Genomic DNA, 22,987 nt, shown 5'->3' with positions numbered 1-22,987 from the left:
CCTGAATGGCAGCTTGCCTTACAAGCCGTTTGCTGATCGCAAAGGAGTCCGAAACGGGCAGTTGGAGACAAACTGGTTTTTCAACGAGGGTATGTTGCCGTTTCAAAATTTGGAGATCTGTACTAAAAGGCAAAACAGAAAACTGTACGCGGCATGTAAACCATATTACATTCTCGGTCATATATAATGCATTGACATTAGGTACAACGTTCCGTGACATTTTTACCTCAGTTTTGTTGCATTCCTATATGTAATTTGATTTTTGTAAACGATATTTCCCAAATAAGCATAACTATTCCCAGTTAAAATCAGTTAAGATACAAATATATATATACACACACACACACACACACACACACGCACAACTAAGAAAATGAGATAACAAACATGAAGCACTTGGGGAATTATTCTAAGAATGAAAAGCAGGAAGACATGTTGTCCCATGAAGGTAAGGAATCATATAATGAAAATGATGAGAAGTTACCAAGAAAATATTGTACATATTTTGCACCTACTCACCCCAAAATGCATATGTAATGCAATGACTTAAGAAAACCAATAAAAGTGTATGTGTAGTTTACTAAATATGAAATCGGAAAGCGGGTTTGTAGTTCGTATAAAATACATTCATAATGGAAAGTGTAACGAGTGAGAAAATAAAGATATATGGAAACAACGCTCTCATAAAAAGGAAACCATATCGTGATTTGTTTAAAGATCTAATTGGAAATACAACTTCTCATCACATTGCACCACTCCGTTAGTAAATCTTTAATAGTATTCATTAAAATAACTAATTGTTATTTGCAAAGGTAGACCAATTGTATACAAGGATATGAAAATATGATATTACACAGTATGGAAACATAACTCAATTGGAATAGTTCTACAGCCTAGTAGATGACATACACCGTTGCATCAGACTTCGCAAATACTACTTATGAATGTGGAAACTCTCCAATAAGTATCTCAAGGTTCGTTTCATAACATAACAGGTTATACTTAAATTTTATATTTGAAAAACCGTTGATGACATTATAAAAAGCGAGCAACTGACTGAAAATTGTTATAGCTACGTTAAAAAACTAAACCATATACATACGCGCATACCCGCACACTAAACCATATCAGAAATACACACAAAACAAAACACTTATTCTGAGAGATTCACACACCATTCTAAACTCATTAGTCTCGACCCATTCAAGTGCAGATACGACCTATATAGCCATTAAAGAATTACGTGCCGTAGCAATCCAGTTTTTCTTCAATCACTTTTGATACGCAGTGGCCCTTTTTGCCATAAGATTTCTATCGCTACTGGCGAAATGTTTTTTTAGCAAGTTGTGAGGTTTCCTTTTTTGGTTCATTAATAATATTCTAAAAACAAGTTGGCAATCCTTGCCATTATTGCAGAAGGCTAGGGTGCCAGGTTTAACATTATTTGTGACATGGGAGAGAATGAGCTTATTAAGCTCACATCGGAAATCCCACAAGAAACGCCTTAAAGAGAGAGTTACAGGAGAATAAATTTCATTTAAGCTTTGTCATGCACATTATGTTGGCTTCTATAATTGTTTTGCAAACGTTGTTGTTATTATGGAAGCAAAATGTCCGTAATTAATAAGGGCCTATGCTTCCAGGATATTCAGAATATGGTCCTGGACTCTCAGTTTTCCAAACTATATATATATATATATATATATATATATATATATATATATATATATATATCCTCTGTCTCTGTGTATTCAGTCTTGGAGTCCAAAAGTCTCTTCTTAATCTGTCTTCTCTCGTCTGTGCGAGTCCACGTCTCTATTCATATCCAATCTGTCTTCTTACTATTCCTATAACCTAACACTACTTCTCCTGCTTCCTTCACTACTCTGTTGAAATTGTCTATGGTCAGCGCTGTCTCATCTTCTAGAACACTAAACCTATTCCTTAGGGCCAGCCTCTGCAAGAAGTAGACAAATTCACGTACCTGGGCAGCAAGGTCGCCACGGATGGAGATTGCACAAGGGAAGTCACAACAAGAATCAGCAATGCCAACCAGGCCTTCGCAATGCTGAAGCCCATCTGGAGGACAACAAACCTCACCGCCCACACGAAGATCCGTATCTTCAAGAGCAACGTGCTGAGCTTCCTTTTGTACGGGTCAGAGTGTTGGAAGACTACTGCTAACATAGAACGCAATCTCGAAGTCTTCCAGACCAAGTGCCTGCGACGGATAATGAGGAACTTCTGTCCAAATATGATCTCGAACGAGGAACTCCGGCACAGAGCGGGCGCAAGCACCATCGCTGAGACCATTGCAGCTCGTCGATGGAGATGGCTCGGCCACGTCTGCCGAATGCCCCCTGACTCACTACCAAGGGTGGCCCTGAGATGGACTCCACAGGGGAAAAGGAACCGTGGCAGATCCAAAGAGACCTGGCACCAAACCGTGGAGCGAGAACTCAAGACCAGAGGCCTCACCCTGCAGACCGCCCCCATAAAAGCAGCCGACAGACCAAAATGGTGCTCCCTTGCTGTCGCCTCAAGCACCAGACGGCACAGAGTGGATTGATATATATATATATATATATATATATATATATATATATATATATATATATATATATATATATATATACATAATTACGTCATTTTGAGTTCTTCTGTACTATATTCCCTAATTTAAATTATATACTGGTCTGTTTAAAAGTCCTGCTTGTGTTTGAAAATAAAAGCAAACATCCACCGAATTAAGTATTATTTGCTATTGTTGAATGAGATAGTGGTGACTTGTAGACTTGAATGGCGTCTGATTTAATTGGACACGAGTTGTACAATTAAACGTGCTCCATCTGTAGCTTAATATATCACAATATCGCGTCAAAGTGTAAGACTGTCTTATCCTAAAGGCAATAAATATTAGATTATTTTCGGGTAATCGTTAGTAATAAGAATTTCTAAGATGCATCTTTAAATTTGTCTTCGTCTATTACCCAAGAAGATTCAATTAATTAAATGGACATATATGTGTTCAAATAATCCTTTACGCATAATGGCAATTTCATTTTACTTTTAAATTGCAACTTTCCTATATCATGCATTTTCTGGTCAATATATGGACCGAGTCTACTTCACATTTTAAAATGCTTGGATTGTTATTTTGGTTCCCGAATGGTCATTGATTACGTTATTAAGATGTTCTAACATCATTCAAACTATCGTTGCATAGAAAAGCATACCAATATGGCACCACGGGCACGGTTGAAGTAATAGCGACGAAAGAATCGGCTAAATGGGAACATCATCAGCTGATTTAATGTCGTAGAAATGGAGACTTCAATAAACTATCGCCGATGAATATTTTTCATCTCTGTCAGAATCAACTTGTGATGTTTCTCAGGCTGCAGTTCGTATTGGATGATGATCTACATTAGTGGGGTGAAAATGTAAACAAAAGTTATTTAAGAAAAATTCCATAAATATATTTTTTTACTAAAACATGCCAGATAAATGAAACAAAGCATCCGCGAAAAACGTTTTGAAATATTTACCTTGTGGCGTGGAGATAAAAAGAACTTGTAAGGTATTATACGACTTCTAAATTATTTTGACACGGCCAAATGGTACATTTTCTAATAACTTTGAACTTAGCTTAAGTGCAAATTGTTTCTTATGCAAGTACAAGAGGTAAAATTTGATCTATGTAGTGCCATAATGCATGTTTCAAGATTTGAGAACTACGTTTCTAATAAAACATATATTAAAGTTCAAATTACGTCACATTTTGGAAAGAACGCTCAATAACCTAATAGAATACTATTGTTGGCATCGAACATTGCTTGAAAATTCTTGTTATAGCTCAACTGTTAATTGTTGCGATGTTAGGTCGGCTATGCTTTATATGGCGGAGGGTACTGAAGATTTCACATCTTATGTGTTTGATAAAGAACCCTGATTAATATTGAAATGATTGCAAAGGATAATAAAATAGCAGACAATAGTAAACAAATATAGCTTTATACGTTTTTGTTTAGGAGAGTCAGGATACTATTGGGGATTTGCAATTTAGATTGAAAACAAAATGATCCATATTAGGTCAAATTATGTAATAATTTCTAGATATATAGATCGTATTCAACAATAAACACAGAAGGTATTGAATTCAAAAATAGTGTTTGAATCACCTGTCAACACTTCAATCTAAATTGTACTTAACGTCTTAATACTAGATATTTGTAATTGGAGAAATTTTACCATACCTCCTTTCATTTCTTTCATAACGGTACTTTCAGGTGGAACCTGAAAACACATGGATTTCACTAACAAAGAATAATTGCATAATTGCATGATATAGGTAAATGGTAGGATTATACATCTATTTGAAGAACGCTTAGGGCTGTATCTATAAACAATACTTTTCGTTTTCAACATGTGTTATAGTTTTAGAATCTGATTGGTTTATTCTGTACATCTCATCCTTTTTAAGGATCATCCTTCGTCCAATATAATCATTACCTGACTATTGTAGACAGTGGAAGTTGAGCATAAACCTTTAGCTTAACATGTCTATCGCCCATACACACATATGCACTCATCCGATCCTGATTCTTTTCTTGACAAATATCAGCAAATGTTGTAAGATAACATACGATTTTCATTTGTTTTCTCACCCATTTATTTGAATTGTTAAATTTATAGCATTTGCATCTTTTAGGCAAATATTGTACCGGCATCATTTTTGTCAACCTCCGAAAACTTCTATTTCTGTTGACACAAATTTAATCAATATGTTTTCATAAGGCCTTAAAAGGTATGAAAGCAAAAAGGAATGTTTTATATGCATCATTTTGTCACATTAAATATTTACTTTTTATAAACTGTTGCTAACATCTATGTTCATGTCAAGTTGCGGAAGTAGCTAGACTAGGCAGCGATATTACTGAGAAGGAAACAAAACAATTTTATAATATTAATCAATATGCGATTCACCAAATCTCAAGAAACTTGCAAAAAATATATTTTCCCATTTTTACACATATGATTGATATCGATATGCATGGGTTAATTTTGCCTTATATTCGTTCACTCTTACATCATCTATCCACTAAATCACAAACGGGAATTAGTGGTATATTGCTAGATGAGCGAGAAATATGTAAATACAATTCTTCCTACGGTAGGAACGAACAGTGTCAAGTAGCTTGTACGTGCTAGAATACTTTGGCGTCAGATGCTAATCGAGGTAGTGTTGCAGTCGGATGATTTGCTAGATTTGCAAGATTTTATTATAAAAATAAATGATTTTATGAACATGAATAGTAGAATGAATAACAGGAAGGCGGTGCAGCTACATGAAAGGTTCATTCACAGTTCATGTAACAAATATCGAGTGTGAGAAGCATAGTATTACACACAAGACTACGTAACAATTCAAATCGTTTTAATCTGCCCCAAAATGCATTCATATATTTATTACGAGAGGCGCAAAGTGTTCGTGGCTTGTACAATTAATTTTACATAAGTATGTCTGAATAAATCCATACAATTATTAACCATTATCTGTAGATCAATTAACCCTTGCCGGAATATAATATTGCGACGTCCTCACGGAGTCACGCTAGATGTCTTTTTGGGAGAAATGAAAAATGTACCGGATATAAATAGTGGCCATTTAGAACACACCAACATGTGTTGTGCCTTTCAAGGATTTATTGCATCTACACTATTTAATTATTCTACTGTGTCACATATTCTGTTCATTTTACATATAGTGTGTGCAGTGTAATATTTTTATATGAGAACATGTTAACATATCACACTATGTGACTGTGATTCGTCCAAAAAAGCCCATTCAGTTCTCGCGCAGTATTCAATTTTCTGATCGGCCGCCATCGCGTGAATTGTCTCTGCCCGGCCTTTCTGTTGCTTTTTGCTTCACTAACACAATAAACATGTTGTCTGCCATTGTTCAGTTTGATTCCCATAAGGGAATGGGAATAAATTTCACACATGTCGGAATGTGGCCATGTACCCCACGAAAGTTTGTTACATACATAACTTAGGGTATTGGTCAGTGAGTAGAGTGAGGGGGGATGCCCGTAACATGCAATCCACCTATTTCAAACGTCGTTTCGATATGAACTTAAAGGAGTTAATAAACTCACCTCTGTTCACACAAGCATATGTTCACAAAAACCAGTCTCCCATTTAAAAGAAAGTTATCTATCCACACTATTTTTAACTGGTGACTAGTAACAATACGAAAATATTTCTTCTTAGGTCATGTAATTCCGATAGCTACGTGTCCAGACCAAGTAATATACTTATCTATTCACTAATAAAACTGGAACATACAGTAATTATCATGTCGCACGCTTTTCTAACAACTGTAATAATTAGTGGTGAAGCTGACATACTTTGATAGAACTTTTGCAAACATTCTCTTTAAATTCAGCTTGTCTAACGTAGACCGAGTCACATTATATGATTTCAAACCGAATTTCCATTTGACATTTCTGTTTACAATGTTCTTGATATTTGGTAGGACAGTTGGTCATTGAATTGTGATTTCCAAAAGATAACTTCATTTTAATAATTACTTGCCATATAACTGCAGATTATACATTTCGTTAGCGTCTGATATTTCGTTTACTCTCAACAAATTAAATGTGTATCATCTGAGTCAAAAAGAACTTATTGTATTACTCTAAGCTTGTTCCTGTAATGTAAAAACTACGAGGTAAACATAATCTCAAAATGGCATATTATTTAAGATTACATTAATAACACTCGTTGAATAATATCCAGCTTTATTTGCTACAGCTCGTAAAAGCTGAATATTATTCAACTCGTTGCAATATTAAATCATTATCTACTTAATATCCCGAGCACAATACTGTTTGTGAAGAAATATGATAATAAAAATGCTGCTTGGCAACTTTTTCATCTCACAGTTCAGGAATTTTAATTATAAATAAATAAATATATATATTGTTACACGCACACGGGTATTTACTTGACCAAGCGGTTGTCAAACCCTGGCGCGATTCTCGCTAGAAGTCATAAGTTTACCCCGACTTTCCAAAGACTTCCATACAACCTCACTTGTAAATTAGAAAGCCCGACGTGTCCATTCTATACCTAAATTTTCCTCTAATTAATGCAAGACCACAGATAAATCAAACTGTCAGTTATCTATCAACCGCACCTCTGCGTGTTTTGGCTTCATTATGTTTCCGTACCACCAACCGTTGACGTCTTAGGACATATATGAGTACTCCCTAACGATGGGAACTATTTTAACTCCGCCACCTTAGGCCAGTCAATGTATGCTTTCCAGGCACATTTCGCCAATATAACTGCACCATATTCGCCCACATGGCGACATAAACGGTGTCTGCCAAGTCCCTTTTTATGTATTCCGTTGTGTAATTTACCGATTTAATACCGTAAGTACTGTCCTTGCAGTCACGCTACCAATGTATACCACTAGATTTTAATATGGACTATTTTACGACAGGGACATTCATTCGGTTTTGGTCGGAATTCACTACTAGTGAACCAGGACATCATGGAAACACACTAACACTTCACTCTGTGACGTTTGCTCCTAATAATTAGCTCATTATTTAGGGCTAGGAATATTTCCATGGCGCCGAATTCCAATAATCACACAAGTAATCACACAAATCTAAGAATTGCTTAAAATGGGGCGCTCTAACCAAGTGCATATACTCTAAATTTACTAAAACATCATATATCTCAAAGTCCTAAATTATGTATCCGAAAGAAGTGAAAATAATATTGAAGATTGAAGAGACACAGCATTGCAATTATATTCTAAACCTTCAAAAGTCTAAAACTACGGTCCTGATTTATCATATAATGCAATCCTCACAGTTTTTTGAAAGTGTTCACAATAGTTTCAAGGAAGTGTATTAGTCGAATGTCAGTGAGCGCTTAGAAATTCCAATGAATATTTTAAATACATAATTACTTTCGAGTTAAGTCCAAACACAGCTGTACGTTTTGATCAGAAAAGTCTTTTCACAGGCTAACCCAAAACATGATTGGGTTATATTTTTGTAGATTGTTATTTTAGATTGGGGTATTTTATGACGTTCCATATGTAGGCATGAATGTTACTAAATAATAGTTTTATAGGCCTTGATGTGTAATCAATCGCTGTAGTGATTGTAACCTGCAATATTAATATTTATTGGATGTAAAAGAAAAACAAGCAAATAATACGGCTCGGGTATTATAAAGCATGGCGACAAGCGATAGTACAAAACACTACATTCTAGATATTTGTTGCTTTACATATATTGTACTGTCAACATGGAAAATCGTTAGGTTTTTGTGGGCTTTTTCAAAACCTTTTAGTGTAAGCTATTCTTAATACATTAATACTAGATCCATATGAGATAACACTCATTACTATGGTTGCGTACGTAATGGTTTGTATTCTCTCATCTGGGGAATTTTCATGCAATATCTAGGTCAGTTACCCAGTTCTTTTATACCGTTTTGACGAACAGTTGTCAAAATGTTGTTTCATAAAGGTTTTCACGACTATTGGTCGACGCGAGCCTCGTTACATTTTGAAGGCTATTGAATCGGATATTTCATTTAAATTGTACGATTAGATACCACATGTGTTTAATTTGTAATTTTTGTAGACCAATTGCCCATTGTTTATTTTGCTATACAAAGTTGAATATCACTGGCAACGTTTGTTTCAGAATCTGTCGAAAACACGTGGCCCAAAATGTGCAGCAAATGTCTGAAGACCAGTGGAATAGTGACTCAGAAGGTTTTCGCAAAGATTAAAGGCCAGAGGAATCATAGATCTAGACCATACTGTATACAAGACTCAGCGATCTAGGGATTTTTTATAAAGGAAAATAAAAGATGGCAGAAATGAACCACATTGCATCGATGGCACGTAACATGTACTTACATACATGTTATCATCAAACTGTTTTATTATAAGCTGGATGTGAACAATTATGTTTAAGGCTAATATGAAAAGTTCCTCATTCATATAATATACACGTCACACATTATCAAAATCATAAAATTGACCTATTTTAGTAAGTAGTTTCCAATTGATAACGTAATAAAAGCGTGTACTACATTGAGAAAGAGCACAGCAATTAGGATAATATATTTTTCCTGCGATAATTTTACCTTAATCTGTTTTGTTAATCATACGATCGATGAAATGTACTCAATATTCTGGTCTAAATATAAAAATAAAACATTACAAAATAGTCTTATACTGTAATAGGAGGAGGAGGGGAGCGTATTGGATATAGTGAGAACATGAACGCACATTCGTGATTGGGATGTTTACTTATATTGCAATCGGATGATGAATTATCTGATACCATACAAAGTACATCATGATATTTGACTGCATAATGAACACAGGGTTCAACAACGGATATAATAAATTGGTAACGTTCCTAAATGGAACAAGTCTGATTATGTAACTTAAACGACAATTGAACGAGAGTCAAAGTATGAGCGAAACTAATTTAATTGCTATACGTCACCATATATGATCACATGAACAGCGTATGTATCTGTCATCAACAACAATCGATCTACAAATGTATACACAGATGTGAATAGCGTATGATTTCATCAACAAGCGGGATGCATGCATGATTGATTTTCACTCATTGCTGGTTGAATATTCTCACCAGTGTATTGGTATCGAATAATTTTGATTTCAAAAGTGAACATGTATTATCTCGTGACGTCTACTCTGCGAGCACGATTTGTATCCAGTAACAGAGCAATGGTCGAAAATTCTTGGAAAATCCTTTATTGTCGGCCACTAACAGTCTGCCGAACGATTTCTCGAGAGTCTCCCGAATTTATATAAACACGTTAGTACCTCTGCTTTTCTCCCTAACTGCGACTTTGCCAGTAGTGTCTTCCAAGCCATCATCACCACCAGTAGTAACATCCGCTTTACAAGAAACTCCACACAGTTCTGCTACTCTTCGTGAAAAAGTTAAAAATACAAGACTAGGCCTTTTAGTACCTGAAACTGGACAAAAGACGAATACAAAACTTAAGATACATTAATTAGCTTCGCTACGATTATAACGATTTCATCAGAACTCATTAACGACATTATTATCACCACGAGAAAACCTTATCAGGCAAGTCTAATGTATAGACGATTTCAATTAAACTGTCCATTTACATAGATGGTTAACTTGAAACCGACAATATTCCACGTGATACGGACAATACCCACTGAATAATTTTGAAAGCATTTAAAACATCCAAGAGATAAAACACATATATTGCACAGAAAGGATAATAATAAATAATACGGCTTATATCTTGACATGCATCTATAAGGCAAAATTTCTTCCGTAACGGTTTTTGGTGTATATCTTATTTAACATACAGTTAATACTCCTGAATGGTAGCTTGCCTTACAAGCCGTTTGCTGATCTCAAATTAGTCCGAAACGGCCAGTTGGAGACAAAGTGGTTTTTCAACGAAGGTATATTGCTATTTCAAAATTTGGAGATCGGTACTTAAAGGCAAAATCAGAAAACTGTACTCGGCATTTAAACCATATTATATTCTCGGTCATATATAATGCATTGACATTAGGTACAACGTTCCGTGACATTTTTATCTCAGGTGTTTGCATTCCTATATGCAATTTGATTTTTGTAAATGAAGTTTCCCAAATAAGCATAACTATTCCCAGTTAAAATCAGTTAAGATTCATATACATGCCACTCATTAAATAAAGAAAGCCAAGGTCAAGGACGTCAACGGCATCTGTAAGTATTGTCTTTTGAAATGACTAGTATTAATGCAACGGTAATATATATATATATATATATATATATATATATATATATATATATATATATATATATATATATATATATATATATATATATATATATATATATATATATCTTGTGATAAGACAAGATAGGATTATATAATATTTCCTTCCATACTCTATAGGTGTACTTAGAAAAATATGAACATTAAGATCACATAATTGTACCATTATCATCTCACGAACGCGTCCATCAGTGCAGTGTGACAGGTGTAAATCTTTATAATCAGACACGTATCGATGAGCCGCGCACTTAATGCCTAAGTACTACCGTGATTTAAGTGAATAAGGTAATAAATATTAATCAGTTGTTGAACGAATTGAAATGCATACTATTGCCGAGCGAATTGCAGTACATACTATTCTTGTTCCATATAGTAGTCTGACATTAAATATTGGCCTATAAAACGATACACCTCACAAAATATACGTGTACGACACAATTAAATTACAATGCAATAAGGTATATACTATAGTTATCACGCATTTAAATTAAAAGTGTATCAAAGGTTTTATAATGATTACAGGTACATTTGCTCAATAGTGGATGTTTTTGGAAAGTAGTTCTTTACTGAAAGGGTACAACTAAGAACATGAGATAACAAACATGAAGCAGTTGGGGAATTATTCTAAGAATGAAAAGCAAGAAGACATGTTATTCGATGAAGGTAAGGAATCATATAATGAAAATAATGAGAAGTCACCAAGAAAATATTGTACATATTTTGCACCTACTCACCCCCAAAATGCGTATGTAATGGAATGACTTAAGAAAACCAATAAAAGTGTACGTGTAGTTTACTAAATATGAAAGCGGAAAGCGGGTTTGTATTTTGTATAAAAGACATTCATGTTGGACAATGTAACGAGCGAGAAAAAAAAAAGATGTATGAAAACAACGCTCTCATAAAAAGGAAACCATATCGTGATTTGTTTAAATATCTAATTGGAAATACAATTTCCCATCACATGGCACCACTCTGTTAGTCAATCATTAATAGCATTCATTAAAATAACTAATTGTTATTTGCAAAGGTAGAACAATTGTATACAAGGATATGAAAATATGATATTACACAGTATGGAAACATAACTCAATTGGAATAGTTCTATAGCGTAGCAGATGACATACACCATTGAATTAGACTTTGCAAATACTACGTATGAATGTGGAAACTCTCCAATAAGTATCTCAAGGCTCGTTTTATAAAATAACAGGTTATACTTAAATTTTATATTTGGAAAACCGTTGATGACATTATAAAAAGCGAGCAACTGACTGAAAATTGCTATAGCTACGTTAAAAATCTAAACCATATACATATGCGCATACCTGCACACTAAATCATATAAAAAAATACACACAAATAAAAACACTTATTCGGAGAGATTCACATATCATTCTAAACTCATTAGTCTCGACCCATTCAAGTGCAGATACAACCTATATAGCCATTAAAGAATTACGTGCCGTAGCAATAAAGTTTTTCTTCAATCACTTTTGATACGCAGTGGCCCTTTTTGCCATAACATTTCTATCGCTACTGGCGAAATGTTTTTTTGAGCAAGTTGTGAGGTTTCTTTGTTTGGTTCATTAATAATATTCTGAAAACAAGTTCGCAATCCTTGCCATTATTGCCGAAGGCTAGGGTGCCAGGTTTAGCACTATTTTTGACATGGAAGAGAATGGGCTTATTAAGCTCACATCGGAAATCCCACAAGAAACGCCATAAAGAGAGAGTTACAGGAGAATAATTAAAATTTCATTTAAGTTTTGTCATGCACATTATGTTGGCTTCTATAATTGTTTTGTAAACATTGTTGTTATTATGGAAGCAAAATGTCCGTAATGAGGGCCTATGCTTGCAGGATATTAAGAATATGGTGCTGGACTCTCAGTTTTCCAAACTTGAATATATATATATATATATATATATATATATATATATATATATATATATATATATATATATATATATATATATATATATATATATATATATATAGAGAGAGAGAGAGAGAGAGAGAGAGAGAGAATTATAAAGTTACACCAGACAGAACGAAAAGTGCTATCCCTGGATTATGTAGGACAATGCTTGATAATAGTTATAATGCCTTGATTTTATTCATACGAATACGGAAGGACACTGTAGATAGATGAGAATGAACTACTAGGTATTCATGTGAGTGTGTCCGCTACCTATGAATGCCATATACCACCGTTTCCGATGCAATTTTCGGTGATGTGTCCTTGGTCATGATGGAATATGGGCTGGTGTGTGCAGGCAGGGCAATGGGTGCGGACCTGGTTCAAATCTGCGCAGAGTACGAATTACAAAGTCTTTATTTCTGTATGATAGTATTATTTGCATTTAGATATTAATTATGTCTACTAGTATCAATGTGTGTCTTATATAATCCAGACATAGCACTTTCAGTTCTGTCTGGTATATATGTATAATTCTATGTAATTAAGTATATTTATCTTGATTTTTTCATAGCAATCCGGAATAACTGTGCATATAGATGAATTAATTACTAGGTCGTCATGCGAGTGACTGCTACGCACGAGTGCATATAACACTGACTCAGCTGCATCGTGTTTTCGCTACGTGTGCTTAATCGTGATGGAATATGGACTAGTGTGTGCAGACAAGGCGATGCGTGTCGTTTACCCAATGACTTGGGACCTGTTTGACATATTATTTTGCATATATATATATATATATATATATATATATATATATATATATATATATATATATATATATATATATCCTCTGTCTCTGTGTATTCAGTCTTGGAGTCCAAAAGTCTCTTCTTAATCTATCTTCTCTCGTCTGTGCGAGTCCACGTCTCTATTCATATGCAATCTGTCTTCTTACTATTCCTATAACCTAACACTACTTCTCCTGCTCCCTTCATTATTCTGTTGAAATTGTCTATGGTCAGCGCTGTCTCATCTTCTAGAACACTAAACCTATTCCTTAGGGCCAGCCTCTACAAGAAGTAGACAAATTCACGTACCTGGGCAGCAAGGTCGCCACGGATGGAGATTGCACAAGGGAAGTCAACACAAAAATCAACAAGGCCAACCAGGCCTTCGCAATGCTGAAGCCCATCTGGAGGACAACAAACGTCACCGCCCACACGAAGATCCGTATCTTCAAGAGCAACGTGCTGAGCGTCCTTTTCTACGGGTCAGAGTGTTGGAAGACTACTGCTAACATAGAACGCAATCTTGAAGTCTTCCAGACCAAGTGCCTGCGACGGATCATGAGGATCTTCTGGCCAAACATGATGTCGAACGAGGAACTCCGACACAGAGCGGGCGCAAGCACCATCGCTGAGACAATTGCAGCTCGTCGATGGAGATGGCTCGGCCACGTCTGCCGAATGCCCCCTGACTCACTACCAAGGGTGGCCCTGAGATGGACTCCACAGGGGAAAAGGAACCGTGGTAAACCCAAAGAGACCTGGCGCCGAACCGTGGAGCGAGAACTCAAGACCAGAGACCTCACCCTGCAGAGCGCCCACATAACAGCAGCCGACAGACCAGAATGGTGCTCCTTTGCTGTCGCCTCAAGCACCGGACGGCGCAGAGAGGATTGATAAATATATATATATATATATATATATATATATATATATATATATATATATATATATATATATATATATATATATATATATACATAATTACGTCATTTTGAGTTCTTCTGTACTATATTCCCTAATTTAAATTATATACTGGTCTGTTTAAAAGTCCTGCTTGTGTTTGAAAATAAAAGCAAACATCCACCGAATTAAGTATTATTTGCTATTGTTGAATGAGATAGTGGTGACTTGTAGACTTAAATGGCGTCTGATTTAATTGGACACAAGTTGTACAGGTAAACGTGCTCTATCTGTAGCTTAATATATCACAATATCGCGTCAAAGTGTAAGACTGTCTTATTCTAAAGGCAATAAATATTAGATTATTTTCGGGTAATCATTAGTAATAAGAATTCCTAAGATGCATCTTTAAATTTGTCGTTGTCTATTACCCAGGAGGATTCAATTAATTCAAAGGACATATATGTGTTGAAATAATCCCTTACTCATAACTGCAATTTCATTTTACTTTTAAATTGTAACTTTCCCATATCATGCAATTCCTGATCAATATATGGACCGAGTCTACTTCACATTTTATAATGTTTGGATTGTTAATTTGTTTCCCGAATGGTCATTGATTACGTTGTTAAGATGTTCTGACATCATTCATACTATCGTTTCATAGAAAAGCATACCAATATGGCACCACGGGCACGGTTGAAGTAATAGCGACGAAAGAATCGGCTAAATGGGAACATCATCAGCTGATTTAATGTCGTAGAAATGGAGACTTCAATAAACTATCGCCGATGAATATTTTTCATCTCTGTCAGAATCAACTTGTGATGTTTCTCAGGCTGCAGTTCGTATTGGATGATGATCTACATTAGTGAGGTGAAAATGTAAACAAAAGTTATTTAAGAAAAATTCCATGAATATAATTTTTTACTAAAACATGCCAGATAAAAGAAACAAAGCATCCGCGAAAAACATTTTGAAATATTTACCTTGTGGCGTGGAGATTAAAAAAACTTGTAAGTTATTATACGACTTCTAAATTATTTTGACACGGCCAAATGGTACATTTTCTAATAACTTTGAACTAAGTTTAAGTGCAAAGTGTTTCTTATGCAAGTACAAGAGGTAAAATTTGATCTATGTAGTGCCATAATGCATGTTTCAAGATTTGAGAACTACGTTTCTAATAAAACATATATTAAATTTCAAATTACGCCACATTTTGGAAAGAACGCTTAATACACCTAATAGAATACTATTGTTGGCATCTAACATTGCTTGAAAATACTTGTTATAGCTCAGCTGTTAATTGTTGCGATGTTAGGTCGGCTATGCTTTATATGGCGGAGGGTACTGAAGATTTCACATACTATATGCAGCATATTATATTAGAATGTTTGATAAAGAATCCCGATTGATATTGAAATACTTACAAAGGATAATAAAATAACAGACAATAGTAAACAAATATAGCTTTATACGTTTTTGTTTAGGAGAGTCAGGATGCAAATGGGGATTTGCAGTCAATTTAGATTGAAAACAAAATGATCCATATTAGGTCAAATTATGTAATAATTTCTAGATATCTAGATCGTATTCAACAATAAACACACAAATTATTGAATTCAAATAAGTGTTCGATCACCTGTCAACACTTCAATCTAAATTGTACTTAACGTCTTAATACTAGATATTTGTAATTTGAGTAATTTTACCATACCTCCTTTCATTTCTTACATAACGGTACTTTCAGGTGGAACCTGAAAACACATGGATTACACTAACAAAGAATAATTGCATAATTGCATGGTATAGGTAAATGGTAGGATTATACATCTATTTGAAGAACGCTTAGGGCTGTATCTGTAAACAATACTTTTCGTTTTCAACATGTGTTATAGTTTTAGAATTTGATTGGTTTATTCTGTACATCTCATCCTTTTTACGGATCATCCTTCGTCCAATATAATCATTACCTGATTATTGTAGACAGTGGTAGTTGAGCATAAACCTTTAGCTTAACATGTCTATCGCCCATACACACATATGCACCCATCCGATCCTGATTCTTTTCTTGACAAACAGTATCAAATGTTGTAAGATAACACGCGATCTTCATGTTTTCTCACCTATTTATTTGAATTGTTAAATTTATAGCATTTGCATCTTTTAGGCAAATATTGTACCGGCATCATTTTTGTCAACCTCCAAAAAATGCTATTTCTGTTGGCACAAATTTAATCAATATGCTTTCATAAGGCCTTAAAAGGTATGAAAGCAAAAAGGAATTTTTTTATATGCATCATTTTGTCACATTAAATATTTACTTTTTATAATCTGTTGCTAACATCTATGTTCATGTCAAGTTGCGGAAGTAGCTAGACTAGGAAGCGATATTACTGAGAAGGAAACAAAACAATTTTATAATATTAATCAACAAATATCAAGAAACTTGCAAACAATATATTTTCTCATTTTTACACATATGATTGATATCGATATGCATGGGTTAATTTTGCTTTATATTCGTTCACTCTTACATCATCTATCCACTAAATCACAAACGGGAATTAGTGGTATATTGCTAGATGAGCGAGAAATATGTCAATACAATTCTTCTTACGGTAGGAACGAACAGTGTCAAGTAGCTTGTACGTGCTAGAATACTTTGGCGTCAAGCCATCAGTGAGTAATGCTAATCGAGGTAGTGTTGTAGTCGGATGATTGCTAGATTTGCAAGATTTTATTATAAAAATAAATGCTTTTCTGAACATGAATTGTAGAATGAATAGCAGGAAGGTGGTGCAGTGACGTGAAAGATTCATTCTCAGTTCATGTAACAAATATAGAGTGTGAGAAGCATATTATTACACACAAGACTACGTAATGAATCAAATCGTTTTAATCTGCCCTAAAATGCATTCATATATTCATTACGAGAGGCGCAAAGTGTTCGTGGCTTGTACAATTAATTTTACATAAGTATGTCTGAATAAATCCATACGATTGTTAACTATTATCTGTAGATCAATTAACCCTTGCCAGAATATAGTGTTGCGACGTACTCACAGAGTCACGCTAGAGGTCTTTTTGGGAGAAATAAAAAATGTACCGGATATAAATAGTGGCCATTTAGAACACACCCAACATGTGTTGTGCCTTTCAAGGATTTATTGCATCTACACTATTTAATTATTAGACTTTGTCACATAGTCTGTGCATTTTACATAGATTGTGTGCAGTGTAATATTTTTATATGAGAACATGTTAACATATCACACTATGTGGCTGTGATTCGTCCAAAAAAGCCAATACAGTTCTCGCGCAGTATTCAATTTTCTGATCGGCCGCCATCGCGTGAATTGTCTCTGCTCGGCCTTTCTGTTGCTTTTTGCTTTATTAACACAATAAACATGTTGTCTGCCATTGTTCATTTCGATTCCCATAAGGGAATGGGAATAAAGTTCATATATGTCGGAATGTGGCCATGTACCCCACGAAAGTTTGTTACATACACAACTTAGGGTATTGGTCAGTGAGTAGAGTGAGGGGGGGATGTACGTAACATGCAATCCACCTATTTCAAACGTCGTTTCGATGTGAACTTAAAGGAGTTAATAAACTCACCTCTGTTCACACAAGCATATATTCACAAAAACCAGTCTCCCATTTAAAAGAAAGTTATCTATCCACACTATTTTCAATTGGTGACTAGTAACAATGCGAAAATATTTCTTCTTAGGTGATGTAATTCCGATAGCTACGTGTCCAGACCAAGTAATATACTTATCTGTTCACTAATAAAACTGGAACATACATTAATTATCATGTCGCATGCTTTTCTAACAACTGTAATGATTAGTGGTGATGCTGACATACTTTGATAGAAACTTTTGCAAACATTCTCTTTAAATTCAGCTTGTCTAACGTAGACCGAGTCACATTATATGATTTCAAACCGAATTTCCATTTGACATTTCTGTTTACAATGTTCTTGATATTTGGTAGGACAGTTGATCATTGAATTGTGATTTCCAAAAGATAACTTCATTTTAATAATTACTAGCCATATAATTGCAGATTATGCATTTCGTTAGCGTCTGAGATTTCTTTTCCTCCCAACAAATTAAGTGTGAGACAAAAAGATGCATTACTCTAAGCTTGTTCCTGTAATATAAAAACTACGAGGTAAACATAATCTCAAAATGGCATATTATTTAAGATTAAATTAATAACACTCGTTGAATAATATCCAGCTTTATTTGCTACAGCTCGTAAAAGCTGAATATTATTCAACTCGTTGCAATATTAAATCATTATCTACTTAATATCCAGAGCACAATACTGTTTGTGAAGAAATATTATAATAAAAATACTGCTTGGCATTTATTTCATCCCACAGTTCAGGAATTTTAAGTATAAATAAATGAATATATATATGCTATATCTCAAAGTTCTAAATTATGTATCCGAAAGAAGTGAAACCAATATTGAAGATTGAAGGGACACAGCATTGCAATTATATTCTAAACCTTCAAAAGGTCTAAAACTACGGTCCTGATTTACCGTATAATGCAATCCTCACAGTTTTTTGAAAGTGTTCACAATCGTTCCAAAAAGGTGTATTAGTCGAATGTCAGTGAGCGCTTAGAAATTCTAATGAATATTTTAAATACATAATTACTTTCGAGTTAAGTCCGAACACAGCTGTACGTTTTGATCAGGAAAGTCTTTTCACAGGCTAACCCAAAACATGATTGGATTATACTTTTGTAAAATCCGCATTTATGCATATTTTCAGTAAGACAATGTGCAAATTTCCAACAAAACAAAACACAATCTAACTGTAAAGAATACTTACCTTTAACTCTTCTTACGTCAGCAAGACGTTTACAATGTACAACCATGGTAAAAAGCTAGCAATGTAGTCTTTCTCTTTACAACTTAAAAGGAAAGACAAATGTTAAGCACGCAATATGAGATTTGCTTAATAGTATGTAGAAGTTACACGAGTGCGTTTGAATACATACGAATCTGTAACTGGATATGCATATGTGTCCAAATACCAATCGTTATAATCAGATATTACCATCACTCTATTTTTACATACACGTGTCTACTGCTTCATTCATTAACTGAACGGACGAGCTTTGCATCTATCACATTAGTTGCTTTCTCAGTTCGCTGTATTGCAAATTCATAAGACATCTGAGACTGGCAATTGTACAATGGCAGGTCGTATTTTACTAGCGGTCTGAATTTTCAACAACAATGAGTGTTAAGAAAATATCATGAAAATCTGATGTTTGAAGATGAAACGTTGTGATTAATAATGTTATTAATATGCGAGGGATCCAAGTAATATTCTTTGATTTCGAACATCTCAGTCCTTCTAATATTATTACAGTTTGTTTGCGTTGTCGTCGACACTTTTACAATCCACTAAATTACATATATTACACGCAAACAAGCGTTGATTCTTAAACATTACAATGCAGGATTGTTCACTCTTAAGATTTTTTCAGTTTGACTTATTACGTATTAGCTACACGTATGACCGAATAATGTGTTAAGTTCTTATGAGTGATGGACTAAACTACCACTTCTTAAGCTGGTGTTCAGCATCTCGTATAGGTGTATTCAATTCAGTTTTCGTCTTTGATATCCAAATTCGGAGTAATAACACATTGTGAGTAATAGTCAGAGATTATAAAAGTACATCTCAAATCGCTCTGTTAGATTTGAACAAGAAATTATACAAGTAAAGGACAAATCTATTGGGATTTGCTTCCTTATAGCTCGCAAAGATATGCAAGTTTTTGAGAAACGGTTTTCAAGCTGGTAATTGTCAAAGCGGCACTTAAACATAGTCTCTGAATATAAAATTACATGGCCATTTATAACTTTATTTCCTGTGTTTTCATCATTATTGGACATATATCCTATATCGTCATTATTCCTCACATATAATTGCCGCACATGACTTTTTGGACGATAAAACATAATTATATTCATAGCATGTATGTTGTTTTCACATAATTGTTTTACCACAGATGCAATTACTCTTGTGGTAAATATACCTTTATTTAGATTTTGCGCAATAAACAAAGAGAAATCACTCCATACATACATACATACATGCATACATACATACATACATACATACATAGCAAAAAATAGCAAAGAAATAGAGCACTAATTACAAACTAATTCTTAAACAAAGGGCGTAATAAGAACAAATGAAACTTAGCCAAACTTTTCTGTACCTTGCCTAAAAAATAATGCCCACAACAACAATAATACATAGTAAATCTCCCTGGAAAAGCCATATCAGGATGTGCAGGCAAGCCATCCAAAGTGGCTAGTAAAATTACACCAGAAACTCTTCTGATTAGCATATTTTCCACGACGTCCGAGTGTTGGAAAAATTTCAAATGCATACAGTTTAAATCATTCTTAGTTAAAATATTTTTTCCATCACACTAAAGTGGATTTGGAATGGGCATACTGATATACGGATATAAGGACATAGTAATGTCCTGAAGGACATGGGCAAAATAAAAAGGCACAAGGAATACATTAAATGGCTCAAACTATGTGATAAAGGAAGATATTATGAAAGCAACATATGACTTCATGGTAAAAGTAAAACATGAATATTTGGAAACTATCGTTTTTGTAATAGAAGAATATTGGGAAAATGAATAATGAAACAAACTCAGATTCTGGATGAGAGAAAACCTCACAAAACTAAAAGACCACATTACCAAGTAAAATCTTACAGCATAGTGCGATTGGACCAATGTATCTAAGCCAAACTTGGAAATTATTATCATATAACTTTATAAAATTTAATATATGGAAGTGTTCCGTTCTTTCAATTTTTGTATTAAGTTTGATATTTAACTTAATTAAATTGTTTGTAAATTAACATTTTTATCTTTTAAAGGCATACAACCTAAGTAAAAACGAAAAAAATTATATAGTTCGTTTTCAGTTCATAATTACTTATTTAGATTAATAATTATGATTCGTGTTCTTACCGAGGCCGAAATCAGGCTAGTATCGGAAATTTTGTGATAAAAAACGCGATTCTTCATTATTGTCTGGCAGACAAAAACTCGCTGTTTGCCACGCCATATTCATGTAACCTCTTAGTTGACCTCTCCCGAAGATAAAAAATTGCAGCCATGCGCAAACGCGTGTTTACAAAAATAATGGAGGAAGCAACTAGATCGAAAGTCGGTAGAAAGCGAAATCTTACGGATTCTGAAAGGGAAAAGAATAGTAAAAAGCTCGCTGGGAAAATAATGGCAACACGCGCATATGTATTGGTGACCAGCATGAACGATGGAATGAAATGAAGTCCACTTTAAGCCTGAAAAATAATCGAGAGGTCGCCAAATTCTTGCTGAATAGGTGAGTGACAATTTTGCAATGAACAGCCAATTTGTAATACCGCCATTTATTTCTTATAGTTAATTCTTTATCATAGCTTTTAAATTAACATGTTTTATATAAACTGACATTATTCTATTTATCTTGCAATAAAATGTTTCATCCCTGCATCAATATAGCCTGTACAGAGCATATCGCTTGACACACGTGTAAACCATAACATGTACTGCTGCTGTTTTTGAGGCTACCAAAGTGGAATTAAGGATCATCTTCATTTTCGCAGCAACCATAAAACGTTATTTAGAGGGAAGCAATCACTAGTTTTATTTTTATTTTTTTAAATATACAATGCAAATGGTAATGATTGTAAAGGAAAGTAATGCAATACAGTTGAGGACATTTTATGCATGCACATTTGTGTAAAGTATAAAGCATTATTGTGTCTAATGAAACATTTATTTTTCCTGGGTACATTAGTTATGAATTGAATGGCAGTGCAAGGAAAACGGTAAGATTCATCAGAAACAGAGGAATGTCACAGAAGACATGGTCACAATTTATACACCTGGGCAAATAGTTCATCGGATACCGATTCCAGCTGTGTCTGATATAACCACATCAAAATTAGATATGGCACCTGTGTAAGCATTACTACATTTTATTTAAGTTTTATGTATATTTACTTGTTTAAAATGTTTTGGAAAATGCATATCTAAGTAATTTATTTACTGCATGGAAATTTATCATTCTATATTTGTGAAATAGTTTGCAGTTGGTACAGATTATACATTAAAAAAATATGGTACATTATTTTATATTTAGACTATGATTTAGAATAATATTTTTGTTGTAAATTATTTGCTGGCATTTGTAAACATAAATAACAAAGAACATGAATCATTTGTGGAAAAGAGAGTGCATAAGTAACTAAAACAGAAGATAGAAAAGTTCCTTGTGTCATTTTTTGCAAATGATATTTGCTTTATAATCAAATGCTCATCATCATGCAGTGGGTATTTTAGTTATATGGCCTCATGGGAGAATAGTCCTTAACTAAATGAGTTACAATCTGTAAATCCAATATGA

The 22,987-nt window shown here is 34.2% G+C and overlaps 1 protein-coding gene across 1 annotated transcript in view; it reads left to right on the top strand.

Annotated features, from left to right (window-relative positions):
• LOC149790238 (uncharacterized) overlaps nucleotides 1–22,987 on the top strand; it is a 234,553-nt gene that overhangs the window by 87,186 nt on the left and 124,380 nt on the right. The window lies entirely within an intron of this gene.

The sequence above is a fragment of the Sinohyriopsis cumingii genome, chromosome 10, assembly GCF_028554795.1.
Source record: "Sinohyriopsis cumingii isolate HCF-2022 chromosome 10, ASM2855479v2, whole genome shotgun sequence".
In the NCBI taxonomy this organism is placed as follows: domain Eukaryota; kingdom Metazoa; phylum Mollusca; class Bivalvia; order Unionida; family Unionidae; genus Sinohyriopsis; species Sinohyriopsis cumingii.
Note: the sequence above shows the minus strand (reverse complement) of the source record. Positions and strands in the feature narration are given on the sequence as shown.